Raw genomic sequence first — 16068 nt, forward strand, 5'->3', positions numbered from 1 at the left:
TGTATTTACGTTCAAGCATGACAGATTAATTTGTTATTTTAGAATCTGAAATACTACGTTGATAAAAATTCCTACTAATCTTACTGGAAACGAGCTACAATGCTGCCCATGGGCTCGAATTCAAGGAATTTTAATGTTTTACTTGAAATTTGGAGGGAAGAAAACTACCTGTATCTTACGCTTCTATACTTGACACATAGATGGCAGCATGGAATCCATTGTGTTGCACTCACCGTGGACCAATCCATCCGGTTTTGTAGTTGCCATTTTTACCGCCGAAGCTGTAAGTGTCGCGCACATTCTGAAATTGAAGCTCGATTTTCTGGACAGTGCCCGGCAAGGTTGCAAAGTGCAAGGTGGTGTGTGCTTTGCCCAAGGAGCGTGTTTTTCCTCTGGCCGCACATAATTTACAATTCTGGATGTGAAACATATCCAAGTGCCCATTCTAAAGTTACAGTGACACGTGACGAAGTTAGGGTCTCATCAGTGTGTTTTACTAACTCAACAGTGTTTGTTTTTAAAAAACTAATTACGGTGTAATTTTTGTTTGAATAACAATAACATTTAGCGTGTTGAACAGAGTTACCGCGGATTGGACCGCTTAACAACCTTCATTGTGTGCTGTCTACTTGCTCTCATCACTTGATACCTAATACATGACCCGGTTGCACCCACGGGGTAGGAAGGGGTGGAGGCGGTGCCTGTTGCGCGCCTATTGGAGTGACTAGTTGGCCGAGGAGCACCGACCTCAAGAAGGTGGGAATAATCTCCTTCAGCCTCCTCGCATCAGTCCCTCATCTTTGGGCCCTCCCCGATACCAGTCGACGTCGGCAGGCTGGCTCGCTTCTACCTCGGAAGGCATAAGCCAAAGTTATTTTGCCATTAGCCTTCGCCGTTATCCTTTATCATTCGCTTATTGTTGCTTAATATATTAAGAATTTTTTTACATTGAATTCACTGTTGTCATTGCACGGAACTCGCGGTCACAATATAGCAACTTCTCACTCCTGTGTTTGTTATGCCCGTTAAAAATAAGACGCGGACTCTACATCCTTTGACGTGAGTGTTGATCATGTTTTGCCGTCTATAATCTTTCTTTAAGCCTTGTTTTGCGTATGTGGTACATTGTAAGGAAATAAAAACCTTTAGCGATGGATGTTTCTTAGGGTGTACGAAAATATCATTGTGCTGGTGCTCAATTACATGGTGTTGATATTATTTCGTTGGCTGCACTCTTTAATTATTCTTTCGTTTTTCGAAGATCTAGTCGTCCTTCTAAAACTTCACCTATCGGAAATCAGGATTGAATCAAATTGGCAATTTCTTTAGATACCCTTTACGAGACGTTTTACTTTCCTCTCTTGTGTTATTTTTGCATCATCCGGCCTTGGAGGTAAATATTTGGTTTACATTTTCCTTCTTTCTTTCCTCTGAGGCTTTTCATTCCCTTTGCTAGTTAGGACATTCCCGTTTTCCGATATACTTGTTTCGGGGTGATCTTTTCGTATTAAAATTTGACGAAATATCGGAACTCTCGGTAAGAAGAAATAATTTTATTTCCAAAGTCGCTTGTAGCTGTTGCCGCTGCAGCTGAGTAAAAATCGTGTTTTGAACTCCAGTTTATTTACTATGGACGCCATGGGCAACCACCGCCCAGGTGTCGTTTCCCCTTTTCACTTTCGTGGTCGTAGATTTAGTATATATATTTGTAGAATATTTGAAATATTTGAAGATCTCTTATACTTCATATTGGGTATATTAACACAAAAACCTGAAGTTTCATTCGCCGTCTAAGACTGAAAAACAGACATCTGCAGGTCAGTATTCTGTTAAATCCGCTTGCTGAGGATTTGCAAGTCTCAAAATGTGTATTTGTGGAAAATCACTTTGATACAAATTGTTCCTGTACGTTGAATTACATGCAATCGGACCTACTCACATAACTGCCTTCATTCTTCGGTCGAAATGATTGGGTGCGAGTACTATGGAATCGCCCTCCCATAATTCAGTGTTGCAACGTATAGGGTTTTGTCAGAGTTGCCCGACTTGCTCTCATCATCATATTTGGGTACTTGAGTACTGCTATTTTCTGTAATTTCCCACAGAGTATATATTATGCTTGCATTGTGATTTTATTAAATTTGTGGATACGTTTTATCTCTCAAATACTTCTTTTTGCGTATGGTGATGTAGTGCGTATTCAACGTGAGCCGATAAGTGGCACTGCTGCACTGCGGTGCGTACACTATAACAAATGAGTAATATTTTTAGGCGTTTATTGGCCATGCAAATCACATTTTTGTACCGTCTCCCCATTAGCTCTAATTACCCTCTCATGACAGCCAAAGATTCTAATTTATCCGAACAAGGGCCCGCAACCTGTTGTATTTCGGGATCCCCACATTTCTCTCGTTAGACAATGTGGATCTATTCGCAGAGTCGTGAAGATTGGGCACTTGCGAGTGCGATATGTTGATTTTAAGATAAATTAGCGATTTTGTTTTCATTTTCGCGTTAGTATGTCAATTTTCCTTATCCCTCAGAAGGAAGAAATCCGAAACCCTTGTTGGGAACCTGTGCGTTGAGTCCGAAGTGATCTCTCAATTCTATTTAAAGTGCATAATAATGATAAGATGATGAACATTAATTTTCTCAGTTGACCTGCGTTTCTTCTGATTAGAATTCTGACATTTTTCAGGAGAATAGCATCGCACTCTGCATCGCATCTGAGAAATGCGTGGTTGTGTATTTACTTCTTACGAATTTCCATGTGCCATAGGAATTTTTTCCGCTAATATTCGAATTTCGTCGGCGGAATTCGTTTACGTCAATCAAATAAAAAAAAGAAAGAAGACTTTCCTGCGCGCGCTCGCCTTATTAGTTACGGTAATTAATTTGAGGCGAAAAATTGTTGGACTCCCAAATATTGCCGCAATAGTTAATCGCAGAGAAATGGATCGGAGAACGGGAGCATCTTCCCTTTCTATCTCTTCGCCTCGTTCGCAAGTTTCTGCGCGGAGTGGTATAACCTCCCGGCTTAAAAATCAAGACCTTTCCTGCGGCCCCCGTTTATCAGGTCGCATCGGGGCAAATATAGACGGACGCTGGGCGTGGCGACACGTATTTGTTTACACTCTGTGGCCGGGGGGGGGGGGAGTTTTGCAAAAGTTTACGGAAGTGTATTGAAATACCCACGTACAAGACCCGACGCGACGGGCATCAGGAGTCCGTTTGAGTCCCCCCCCCCCATTGCTCGCGGTGATGGTGAAAGATCTTGAAGTCGTTAGGGGGTGAAGGACGGGAGGCTTGTGTGTGATCTTTGTGTCCCACTGTGGTAGACGAGATGCACTTCAGCCTGAAGAGGAAGGAGGCGGATGGCAAGGACAGTGCGGAGAGCATACCGTTAAAAACCTGCGGGCAAGTGCGGTCGGTGTGGTGAAATCACTCCTTTGCATCTTATTCCCTTTGACGTATTTGACTCAGTACGGCTTGGTAACTCGGGGGAGGGGGTTGATTTTTTCACGTTCCCTAGGTTTATGAAGCACCTCTTTTGAAATTACGTCACGACCCGCGAGGACGTGTTGCGGCACAACCTTTTAACTTTGTGGTTAACGGTGAATATGTGACGTTAATAACGGTAATGACATCCGTATGATTTTTAAGAGCACAGTTTTTGGGATATTACCCCGTGTATAAATTTTTGTTATTGCAAATCTTCACGGGATTGAGCCAATGCTTAAATATATCTTAAATAGAATGTTTCTTTCGTGCTATCCAGGTGATGTAATATGCCGCTGCCCCGGTGGGGCTCCGTCGATATGAGTAAATTCGAATCTTACCCTCACAGTCGAAATGTTACTTTAGTCTCGATATTTTTATCCGTAATTATCGTAAACAAACACATTTTGTACTTTTTTATTGTTTCCTCTTTGAGCATCACGTGATTTCTGAATTATTACGTTTCCTTCTTTTTGCTGTTGTTTTTAGGTATTGCTACGGACTATTTCAGTGATAAAAAGGCTTTGAAATCAAAGTGTTTTGAATATATTTTATTTTTTAAAAACGGCGTATCAAATTTACCATGTCAAACACTCAGTGCTACACCATGCCTAGCAAGGCGTATTTCCTGCAGTTTTCTTGGTTTCAGCCAACGTTTCTACTCCACCGCTGCAGTCTTCCTCAATATCCGTGAATTGTGTAGTTTTTCACCGACAATGTGACGGGAATAATTTAAAAAACACCATTATTCGGTTTTAGGAACATTGGATATAATATGATCTAGATTAATTTACGTTTACCGGTTCAAGTTCACGGGGATTTTAACGTTCGTAGACCACTCGGAAGTCCAGATCCGAGCATGTTTTTACTTTCAGTGCACACATGAAGACATAACTCGGCACCAGGTAGGGCTTTGGGAATTGGTTAAGGATGTCGCACGAGTCTGATAAGGCGGTAATTGAATCCGCAGTCATGAATTCCTAATATTTGTTACAACGCAATAATTTCAGAATGTAGACATCATTCTACTTGACCGGGACCTACACTCTGAAATTGTTTCATTGCAATGCATATTAACGGATGATTCCGTCAAGAGTTACTGCTAAGGCATCTCCCGAAGATTCTTGGAATTTTTCCTGATATTTGATTCAATTTTTTTATTATCCCTAGCTGTGTAAATGGAATTGACATTTTAAAACATGTGGATCGTTATGCTATACATATAGGTGCTAAGCCTTTAAATGGATTTTTGCGTAAACTCCAACCATGTAACACTGGTGTAAGACGTGCAAATAAAAAAAATATTCTTATGTCGGTTGAGGTGAAAATAAATTATGAAATTTAATTGACGGGATGCCAAAAAGGAAAGAGTTTCTGTATTTTGATATGCTAGGAAATTCAAAAGGTATGCGGATTGAGCTGTTCGTGGAATGAGTGTGAATGATTTTTTTGTAAAATTTTATATGAATCATTAAAAAGCCTTCTATCAACGTCGGAGATGATTAGAAGTTTATGCTTTACCTGCCAATTGGGCTGATTACTGTGCTTATGATTTTTTAATGCATCATAGAAAATTAGTTGTTCGATCATCGTGGAACGTGTCAATGATTTTGCGATGTATTCATGGGTGAACTTCGTTTGTTTTTGATGATGAAATATTATCTCAAGTTTCGGGAGGAAAACTCACCTGTGTCATCACGACGAAGACTTGATTAAAACAATTGAATACCGTTTTTTCGACGGAACATCTGCTTCCTTCGCATCCACTATTCGTAAAAGAAAAAAAAATATCGAAATCGGTGTGCCAGGTGTTTCAAAATTATTTTCCACGGCGCAAATAAATGTCCACCTGGGCTTTCAAATTCCTACGTTGGACGTGCTCTAAAAGATCGAGTACATTTACAATACGGCATAACTGGAAACATTAATTTCGAGTGCATTTATGCAATAACTTAGGAAATCCTCCACCTTTCCAGAGATTTATCTTGTGCACATTTGTGCATCGACCTTGTAACCGAAGGCGGTAGCGTCGTCGCATAATTTGCAAGTGTTTGGATAGTCTGGGCGTGATGTATTTCGTGGATATAGTGAAAAAAACAATAGCCCGCGGCTGTGACGCATGTACGGTTTGGCAACGCCGATTTCGTCTGCTATTAGCGGCCGGCCGTGTTCTCCACTCCCTTGTTGGAAGCGCTCAGGCGTAAGGTGTTGGCCGGAGAGGATAATGCGGTCGTGTTGCAAGGTGTAACACACAGTGTGTAGGTACTGCTCCGACGGGAATCCATCCTCTCTTCGCTCTCTGATAAGCAAAAGCTCTCTATCCTCTCGTGTCAGTCGCGAGCCTTTGACCTTTCTGTGTGTGTGGCTCTACTTTTTGACTACGGGAAACAACTCTTTCCCTTCTCTTTTGAGTAAAGACGCTGCGGGCGTCAGCCAAAGAGATAGTGTTTCTCGTGATATGGCGAAGCGGATGCCCGCGCTATCAGGTTCCGTATTTGTACTAATAATCTTACTCGAGGCCGACTGGGGTGGATGAGTCTTGACTGGGTTCGTCGACACGCATTCAATGAAATTCGTGGCTCCTGCCTGCGGATTGAATGTGGTGTTCTCTGGTGTTATTCTCCACAATAGGTTTCGATAAAAAATCTTGTATTTTGGAACCATAGGCTCTGGGTCAAATCACCGATTTATTGAATTGGAATAACTCCTACTATGCGGTTTTTTTGGAATGCTTGAAGTATGAGGATTTTTTGGTAATAACTTTTGAGTCGGAAGGTTAATCCACTCGGAAACTTCGTCAGCTTACATTACGTGGATTTTATCACTGGTTTTCCTTCGTTCACTGCGCTTCAATGGCCGATCAGTTTAGTAAATGAGCACTTAAGTCTTACTCGTGAGATCACTTTGCAGTTTCTTTTTTATAATGTTGCTATATTTCATCAGTTTGTGGGGAAATTGGGCTATCTTCCCTGAAGGCACGAGTTAGTCATATTCAAATAGGCACTCATGTTCAAATATTCCAGTGCGCTCATTGCGATGTTATGAAGGAAAAATGTCATAATTAATAGGGCATGGCATTTATTTGTAACCTTGTCGCATCATTCTGGGCGCCTATGTAGTTTAGTGGGTTGTTGGTACTCCGGGAACGGGTCCTGTATGAAGATTTTTTGGACCGTAGTTTTCAATTCCGACGGCATAGGTAATGTTCGCGTCGATTGATAGCGATGCATGAAAGGGTTTATTAGTGCGTTGAACAGAAAGTGAATGATTTTTGCGGGCAGATTACGGGGTGAATTTTGTATTTTAATTCTATACCTAAAAATATTAGGTTAAACGTTTGAATGGGAACCGTACTTTTTATAAAATTCTAGACGGACTGAGCTAAAAAAATTGCAAAATCAAAACAAATTGCGAATTGCTGGGATTATTAGTTTGTAAAAAAAATGTGAGAACTGGTGTTGAATTCAGAAGCATAATTTTTCGAATACAGATTGTTTGAAGCTGTTAGCTAATCTAATGTGTTTTAATTACATTTGTGTGATATCAACTCTGGCTGCTTCCTAATTTTGATCATCCGCATTCAGAGAAGCTTATCTCAGAAATCCTTCGGGTATTCATTCAGGAATTCTGGTGTTTATGTTATGGAGTGAACGAAAAAACCATTGATTGGTATCCGTCGCCAGTAATAAAATATTTTTGAAATGTTATTACGTTTATATTTATTGAGTTGCGAACTAAATTTGAGCATTGGATGTCAGGAACATGGTGCGGCCAACGTGATCAAATTTACCCTGTAACACCTTTTGCGAGCCTTGTTGCTGTTTACTGTTTTGCATATAAATCATAAGGAATATTCAGGGAGGAAAATTAGTTGCAAACGGGGAATAGATCTCGAGGGAAAAACAGCGCAGAGACCATCTTCAAATGCCAAATGACAGAATTCTTCAGCTCGGACCACAGCTGGGTGAGAGTTGTCTGAATGTGAAGTGGTTTTTGCGATGTAACCGCGGCGCCGTGAATCGAATAAATGAAATCCATTTGGGAGACTTCCAGAGTTAACTCTCCTAATATGTAAAGTGTCGCGGGTGTGGTCGACGTGTGCCGTAATATGTGGAAATTGCGGAGTAAGGCGAAGGCTCGCCTTTGGAGTGAAGGGATGCATATTTGGCGTGGTAGTCTGTGGATTGATGAATGTTGATTGAACAGAACAAAGGAGTAGTAGTAGTAGTTTTTAGGGGAGGCGACCGACAGCTAAGGTCATTTGCGCCATAGGGGATGGACAGGAAAGGATGAAGGGTGGAGAGAAACCCGGCGTCGGCATTAGCCTACTCTTTACGAAAGGCGCCAAGGGGTCCGCAGCTTAACGTCCCATCCGACGGACGCCGTACTCACTCAAAGTGCCCTCCACAAAGCACCTCAAGTAGGGATCGAGATACCTCTGAAAAATATTCAACACCGCCGGGATTTGAACCCGCGCCCTCAGGGTGGGAAGCCAGTACGTTAGCCCCCGCACCATCTCGATCCCCCAGAACAAAGGAATAAGACCATTGCGCACGTCGAGTATTATCGTCGCGCGTAGATTGTGTTTTGTTTGATGTTGCTCTTTGCAGAAGATTCACGCGAATATCATATACGTAAAAATCTCAGATGTGCATTTATTAACGTTCAAAAGGGAATACCATGATCGTGGTGACGTTAGCTGAAATTTTATTGAGTTATTTGATCGTTGATTTGATGACATCGTTTTTACCAATTATTAATTAAAAACTGGCAATTTTCCACAAAATAATTTGTTTTACGACCGGTTTCAATGTGACTACATCATCATCAGGACTCTAAACCTGATGATGATGTAGCTACATTGAAACCGGTATTTTATTTTGTGGAAAATTGCCAATTTTTAATTAATCATGATATTCCACCATATCACGCCTGAAACGTCTCTTTTTATTTGTTTTTACCAAATTTAAATGTATCAGTTTACCCAGACAATGTTATTTCTCATTTTCCTTAGGCTGTTACTAGGTTGAAATAACGCCGAGAGCGGTCAGCCTTTTTTTAAGTTTTTGTGAAAACAGGAGTGCCGAGAACGAGCTTCATGACTGACGTTGGACCACGGCCGGAATAATTCTGCACGCGAGTTAAAAGATGGTGGTAAAACCTGTGATGTTCCGGACGTATTAGTCGCGCTTCGATGCATCATATTTTTTTAGAAAAAAAAGTTGATCACAGTTACCCTGAGTATTGGCGTTGAGAAAAAATTAGTTAAAATTTTACGTAGGGCGTCGTAATGAACGTGACAGAAACTTAGGCGTTGAGACAAGATAAGCGTGGATTTTAGGCTTTAGTATTATGGGTGTGGAAGGATGGTAATGGACTGAAAGGAAAACAAACGGAGGAGTCCTAGGAATGGTGAGGGAGGAGTGATGGTTGTTGAGAGAAATCAAAAAGATGGTTTCAGAGAATTTTGGTTGGTTATAAAATGTTGAGCTCAGGGATAGTGGGGAAGTGTGGGGAGGAAAAGAGTGGGAATGTGGGACGGGTTGAAGGTAGGCGGAGAGTATGTGGAAACGTAGAAAGATTTATTTTAGTTTAGGATGTCACGTTGTGTCTAGTTATGTGAGGATTAGAAATTCCTTTTTCATCCAAATCCTACCTTCAGCTGCCTTTCCTGCCATTGCTGCATTTACTTCTTCTGCCATTATGTATAATATGTAGAGGGGAAGGCTCTGAGAGGGATGACCAGGGACGTGGGTAAAAAAGGATGTTGGAACGGAAAATCCTCTAGAAGTATATTTATGCACGACTATCGGAATCGGGCTCGTAAATCCGACAGCCCTGGTTTGGGAGGCCGGGAGTACATGGTGCGTTATCTGCCTTCTGGGGAGGCAGGACGCTCATGCGCGCCGTCTCTGTTACTTCATCAAACCGCACCAAGCAGGAGGAAGCCATTCCGTCCTCACACCGGAGGCGGTGGGACCGAGATTAATTCCTGGAATGTAAACATTCCCACTCCGGTCCGGGATTCCCTTTAAGAAGGTTTCCTTGTCCCTTTCGCTTTTCCCTCCGACAGGGCGGACGTGCGAAGATGGCCAGCAGGGCCCGCAAATTGCGGCGATAATGGGAGTGTTGCTCCCACATCAGCTGAGTGGATGGCCATTAGTGTCTTGCACCACTTTTTGTGGGCCACTTTCTGACGTGACCCGACGTGACCTTCGCCCCCCCCTCCCCCCGGCAACTTAACGTCATTTTTTTGCGGGTGTAAGGGTCCTCCGGGTGCCTATTCAAAATGAATCACCGTGGTCAATTTGAGCAACACTAACGGGTAATTTTTCGAATAGATTTTTCCTGAGAAACCTTTACCTTTTTCAGTTCGTTAGGTTGGGCGATCAATAAGACCTATTGAGAAAATAGAAAAATAAATTATTTTTGGTAGATTTTTAAAATATTTGTCAACGTTATCTCCCTTTGTTACTCGCTACACTTTTCCCTGCGTTTCTCTAACTTTTTTAAGTCGTTCAAAAAGTAGAATTTCAGAAGGTCCCCAAAATAGGCATCTGTGTTGGCGGTGACCTCTTCGTTCGACGGAAATCGTTTTCCGTGCAAACATTTTTTCCAAATTGTAAATTTTTAAAAAATATCAGCATATCTGGTGGATACGGTTGACGTTGTAATAATTCGAACTTTTTACTCCACAATTTTCGCCCTCAAAACGAGCAGGTGTGTACCCTTGCATTGTCTTGATGGAAGGGAATTTTTATTTTGCCAAATGGAGACGGGTTTTCTTGATTTCTTCGCTGAAACGGAGCAATAACGACGCATAATACTCCCCATTTATTGTGTGTCCTTTTTCCAAGTAATCGGTGGATGATTCTGCGTGCGTCCCAAAAAACTGTGGCAATTCTTCGGATTCTTAGGAGTCCACAGTTTTTTATCGACGCGGAAACTCCTCAGGATTTCGACGGAAAAGCACTCAACCGGGCTCCGAATCGACCCCGCGATTGCGTTTATTTTCCACCGAGTCCCAGCTCCGTACTCATCTTGCCATCTTCATGCTCAATTTCGAGTGCAAAATTGAAAACACTCCACCTTGTGAAATGTCAGTGGCCTCAACTGTTTTTGCGAATTTTGATTCGTCGATCACTCGAAACCATATTGTGGATTTCGTCAATCATTTCGCAGGGAGCCACTTCCCCTGGACGTCCCGAACGATGTTCATCATCTGTGGATGTATAATCACGGTTAGACTAATTAACCCAATTGTGTACAGTCGTAAACACTCATTTTTTTCCATTGTTCTAAGCAAGCAAAAGTTTTTTGCTCCGATTGATTGTGGAAATTAATCCACGCCATGAGTGTAGCCGAAACCTTAACAGCAGGCTACTATGTGATGAGGCTTACTGAAAGCGAACATTTTCCGATATTGCGAGCGCCATCTGTTGGATTTTTTAAGGATCTTTTTGAAGCACCCACGTATTTGGACAATTCTGTTGTTTCTTTTGTCTCCATGATCCTGACAAGCCATTTTTGATGTCCTTAGGTGTTGCATGTGTTGAGTCTATCAAGGTTCACCGTACCCTTAGTCGGGAATCGAATCCTCGACTGGGAGTAGGACGCGCTATCCAAATGGGCTTGTGTCATCTCCCTTCCAAGTCAATGAAATGAGTGTGCCAAGTAAGTCCATGTCGCTGGCCGGCACGCTATAGGGCTTTGTCCACCTCTGCTACTTGTCTCGCGCATGTGTGCTTTCCGTGCACAATGCCACACGATCTTTTGAGCGGCCTATTCCTCTCCCTTCTTGGCTAACCTGCTTGCTCACCTCTCAAACGGTTAAATGGCGGTTACCTAGGTGATTTCGCTTTGAAAACTCCTCCAAATCGGTAGTTTGTAGGACGTGCACAATCGGGGTGAGATTGGTATCTCATTGTTGAGATGGGGGTTGAGCATTGCCCTCACGCAACTCCGGTCCGCCTTCAATACAATGCGGCGCCGAGTTCTTCCGGTGTTCGATTTCTTGAATACTCCTGGAAGAATAGTATTATTATGTATATCCCTACCTTTGTTTGGGTGCCGTGTGAAGATCTCAGGCCAGCTGCACTAACCTGACCGTCGTGTCGGAAAGAACTTTGTATTGAATCGCGCGACTCTTCGTTGCAGTTCCTTAAAGAGAGGGCCAATGTCGATGCGGCAGATGTCTGCTCATCCTTCCTTTCTCTATCCCGAGAAATCTGCTCCTCTACCACAATTCCCACCCATCCATTATGGCGCAAATAATATAAGCTGTGGGACTCCCTCAGGTAACCAATGTCACCAAAACTACTACGACCTCCACGACTGTCCTCACTGTACTAATATAGTTATTATATGCAAGAGTTATCACGCTTGCCCGGACTATTGCTTTGGGGTCCTTTGTTGCCGTTCGTTTTCACCGGCACGACGTTAGTGCACGAAAAATCAGGTTCAAATGATTATCTATTTCTCCTCTTCCGCTAGCCCTTTGGTATTAACTGTACTTGAATCCCACCTTTAACCTCCTCCAGGATTATCTATAAGAGTCTGATTGTGTGTGCCCATCTGGCTTAGCAACGAATGTTTGTTTGTCATGGTTTCCATTTATACGAGCAAGCTCATGAGAATTGTGTAAATAAAAATGTTGATTTCAATAGTCAGATCAGGTGAATATGAACAGATAACTTTAATTATCGTCGACTTTTGTAATTTACCATTGTAGTTTATACACAATGGCTAGGGTTTAGGTGGATGTTTGCTTGATTTCGAAGTTATTAATGGATAATAATTTTAATGAGAATATAGGGCAACTTGCGCGCCTCCTTTATTATTGAGATTTTTTGAGAGTCCTTGATATTTTTGGAGAAAAAAGTGTAATGAAAATGCTCATTGGCGATTTGGTGCTAATGATAATTTGTCTTCTTGCATTAGACTGATGACAAATATGCTTTCTGGTGGTGATGGTTTTGATAATTTATGACGAATGCATGAGGCTGCTGCATGAATGGACGTGAGTGTACTGGATCGTTGCGCCCGTTGAAGGAAAATGAATTGTTTTGTGTGCCATTAAAATGTTTTAGCGGTGCGATAAAAAGCGAGTGAAGGCACCTCATCAAATTATATTAGGTCGTATTCGAGTTTTACGGGAATGGAACTGAGTGATGTTGAAAGTTTCCGGTGAAATGTTGTACTCGCGAATGGAGTCCGATTCCTGAGCGCAAGTGACGCGTTCACTAGTTCTTGAGATTAATCGAGAGTCAGTTGGGAGGGATGTGCGCGGTTGCCGCGGAAGAGAGCACCAGTAGTCTTGATGTTTAGGGCGGAGGGGCGAAGAACATTCCAAAAGAATGATGCTGCTCAGGTTGTTGACTGCAATGAAATGCTGGAGAGGAAACTGCGGGAGATGCTACATCAGTAACTTTTTAACGGAGTCATCCGCTAATATGCATTTCAATGCAATAATTTCAGAGTGTAAAAGTTATATTCGCCTTGACCTGGATTACTTGATGTGCGGCCAAGTGCTTTAGCCAGTTAACCTGTCGAGGCGCCCTGTTAAACTTTGAAATTTTGTGGGCTTTTAAGGAACAAGATGTTGTGACGAAATACCGTACATACAATGTCACAGGCATTCGTAATCGTGCGCGACGCGCCACAATCCACGAGGTTAGAGCCAACTATAAACACTTAGGCTGTTTATACTTTAGACGAATTCCCAGAAACTGCGGGAGATGCCGCATCAGTAACTTTTCAACGGAGTCATCTGCCAAAATGCAGCAGAGTTTAAGAGGACGCCTCGATAGCTTAACTGACTTATGCACTCGGCCGGGCATCAAGGGATCCGGGTTCGAATCCCAGTCAAGGCGAATGATTTTTACAATCTGAAATTGTTGCATTGAAATGTAATGAAATACTTATCCAGCCTATGTTGCATCCTCTCGTCTGAGAACATCCCTATAATGCTGGGTTAACTTTGTTACCTGCTATTTCGTAATTTTGGCTATTAAAATGACGTCAGGTTGGTTAGCATCAAGGTTGTATTGGTCTCATTGTTAACAGCTACGGAAGCGGTCTGATATGACATGAGTAGATGTTTTGAAATATTCTCCGTATGAATCCTCACATTTTACTCATTGGCCGAGAGAAGGCCTGTGCAAAAGTTAAGCCTACCCTTTGAATTGTTGGTATGGTTTCACATTTCCTTCTAATTCATGGCTTAACTCAGAATTATAACTCGGAACTCCACGCATTGAATTCCCATTAAAATAGCAGCCTTTATGTTGGTCGTTATTACCAGGCCGATTCCGAGAACGATTTTTTTCTTTGGTTTTCACTTAGTCCTTATTGTCCATGTATGCATTGAAATTCTTATCATCCAAACAGTATTTTGGATTTATGGACGTATTTTCCCTGTGTTAGTCGGGATCGCAAACATTTTACGGAAGCCCTCGGCACAGTTTTGAGTTTCGTGTGAGGTCGCGATACTCGCAACTAGAATTGCATAACTTACGATTCACTTCTGTCCTCCGCGTTTGGAAGTTGGAATCAAATTAAATTTTAATGCAATCAAAAATGTTAAATGATTGGATAGATATTGGGTGAATTCCCCCAAATGACCTCGAATTTTATGTCGGAGTAATATGTTCTGTCATCTTGTTTCTCCCAGCCTTATGATAACTGTTATTGGTGCTAATATGCATTTAAAACAGTAGTTCACCGTCTCTAAATGCAATTTTAGAATAGAAATTTCGGGAAACGTAAGAAATTCGGTCTCAAAGCCACATTTTGGATTGTTGAAATTTGGTATCCAAGCAAAGCACGCGAAGTAAACCTATTAAGCGGGAGGGAAACAATAATTTTCGCACTCCATGACGTCTTTTTTGCCCTCTTGCATTGTAAGGGGGAAAAGTCATCCCTCGCTCTGAATTCACCCCCGGATAGGACGGCCATGCGTTTAGGTCTCGCCAGATTTCATCGCGTTTCCTGAGAGATTTTCCGCTTGCCTCTTCAAATTGATAAAGCTTCGATCCGTTGAAAAAAGAGATCGTCTCCAAGGATTTCATAACGTATTCATAGATTCCATATTAAAGTATGTCTGATTTTATTTGAGAAGTGCATTGTTCAAAACCTAAGATTAATATCCTGAGGATCCAAAAGTTTGATATGACGCGTCTAGTAAAAAGTTAGGTTTGTGCGAAAGTGCTCAGGAGAGTCGGAAATGGTATACTCATAAAATTTGAAATAATCAGTAATTACATTCTAATGACCTCGTGCGATGGGTCAGTAAATTGTGATACGCGTAGATACCAAAGTTCATCGTTAGCACGTACATGATTGTACTGATGTGCGATTATCTAGATGCTTTCATTGTAGACCCGATTCAGATATGTTGTGAATTCAACTGAAGCTTTGATGTACTGTTAAAGATTGATTTTCGTTGTCGCTTCTTATGGGGAAGGGGGAATTATGTCGTTTTCTTTTTCGGCAAGTTGAAAGTTTACTTAATGTGTGTGATGGGTAAAATTTTAGAGTGCTGAAAAAAATTGCGTATTTCATCGAATTGGCCCCCCCCCCGTTTTTCTATCCCTTTCCGTCGTGGGATCAAGCACGAGGGTCCACCCCCGCGCTCGACGCACCCCATGCCAGAGTCGTCCAGGATAGTCCCCGGTAGGGGGTGTGGTGTGTCCGTCTCTTTAAAGGCGAGATCCTGAAAGAAAAGAATGGCCATGGCTTCAGGGGGAGGTTGAGTTGGGAAGCCGATTGACTGGGTTTGGGGTTGGGGACAATGGTTGAGAGGGGAGGGCAAGGGAGAGGACGAAAAGAATAGGAGGGAGACGAAGTGGAGGAAATGATAGCGGCTGGGGGAGGGGGGTGGGAGGGATAAAAAACGCGGACGAGAGAGAGAGAGAGATATTTCGAGGGCGTGGTGTCTTCGCTTGTTGCCATGACTACGTCCTTGAGTGCTCGGGCGACCTTGGGGGAGGCTAAATGCGATGGGTGGGGGAGGAGTTGGGAGGAGGAGGAGAAGGAGGGGGTGGTGGAGAGAGGTTAAAGTCAGGAGTTAAGGAAGGACGCGGGGAGGAAATGGTCGGGACGAACGTCTACATTTCCTGAGTGCCGTAAAGAGGGCGAGGAAGTGGATTTTTTTAGGAAAGGGAAAATCGGGTAAGAACTGGCGAGGGCACGGAAGACGTGAGGTCGGCTGGGCTTTCAGGATCGTTTTCCCGGCCCGGGGAAGGTCGGCGAAGATTTCGCGTGAAGCCTGAGGTTTATGTATAAATTCCCTATGCGTGGGTGCGTTAAATGTTCCAGCGATGTAATCGAATCGTGTAGGGAAGTATCATGTATTCTTTTTTTTATGTCACGCACTTTTCCTCTTTCGATTCGCGGAAAGTTGTCCGCTAGGTAGGCGACTGCCTCAGTGAACTCCTGCTGCGCGATATTTTTTTTTTGCGGAGAAAGTGCCAGTTGGTATCTGGTTTTCCTCTCCCTCCCGGAGCCGCGTCTTCGCCCGGGGAATAGCGCCGCATTCACGTAATTTGGTCGAAGCTGTCTCATTCCTAC

The 16068-nt window shown here is 42.6% G+C and overlaps 1 long non-coding RNA gene across 1 annotated transcript in view; it reads left to right on the forward strand.

Annotated features, from left to right (window-relative positions):
* The first annotated feature begins 347 nt into the window (after nucleotides 1–347).
* Nucleotides 348–16068, forward strand: part of LOC139697907 (uncharacterized) — a 390991-nt gene continuing 375270 nt past the window's right edge. The window contains exon 1 of the long non-coding RNA XR_011702832.1: nucleotides 348–756. This is a non-coding gene — a long non-coding RNA (uncharacterized lncRNA). The remainder of the gene's footprint in view (nucleotides 757–16068) is intronic.

This window comes from Hetaerina americana, unplaced genomic scaffold, assembly GCF_022747635.1.
Source record: "Hetaerina americana unplaced genomic scaffold, ioHetAmer1.1.p SCAF_8, whole genome shotgun sequence".
In the NCBI taxonomy this organism is placed as follows: Eukaryota; Metazoa; Arthropoda; class Insecta; order Odonata; family Calopterygidae; genus Hetaerina; species Hetaerina americana.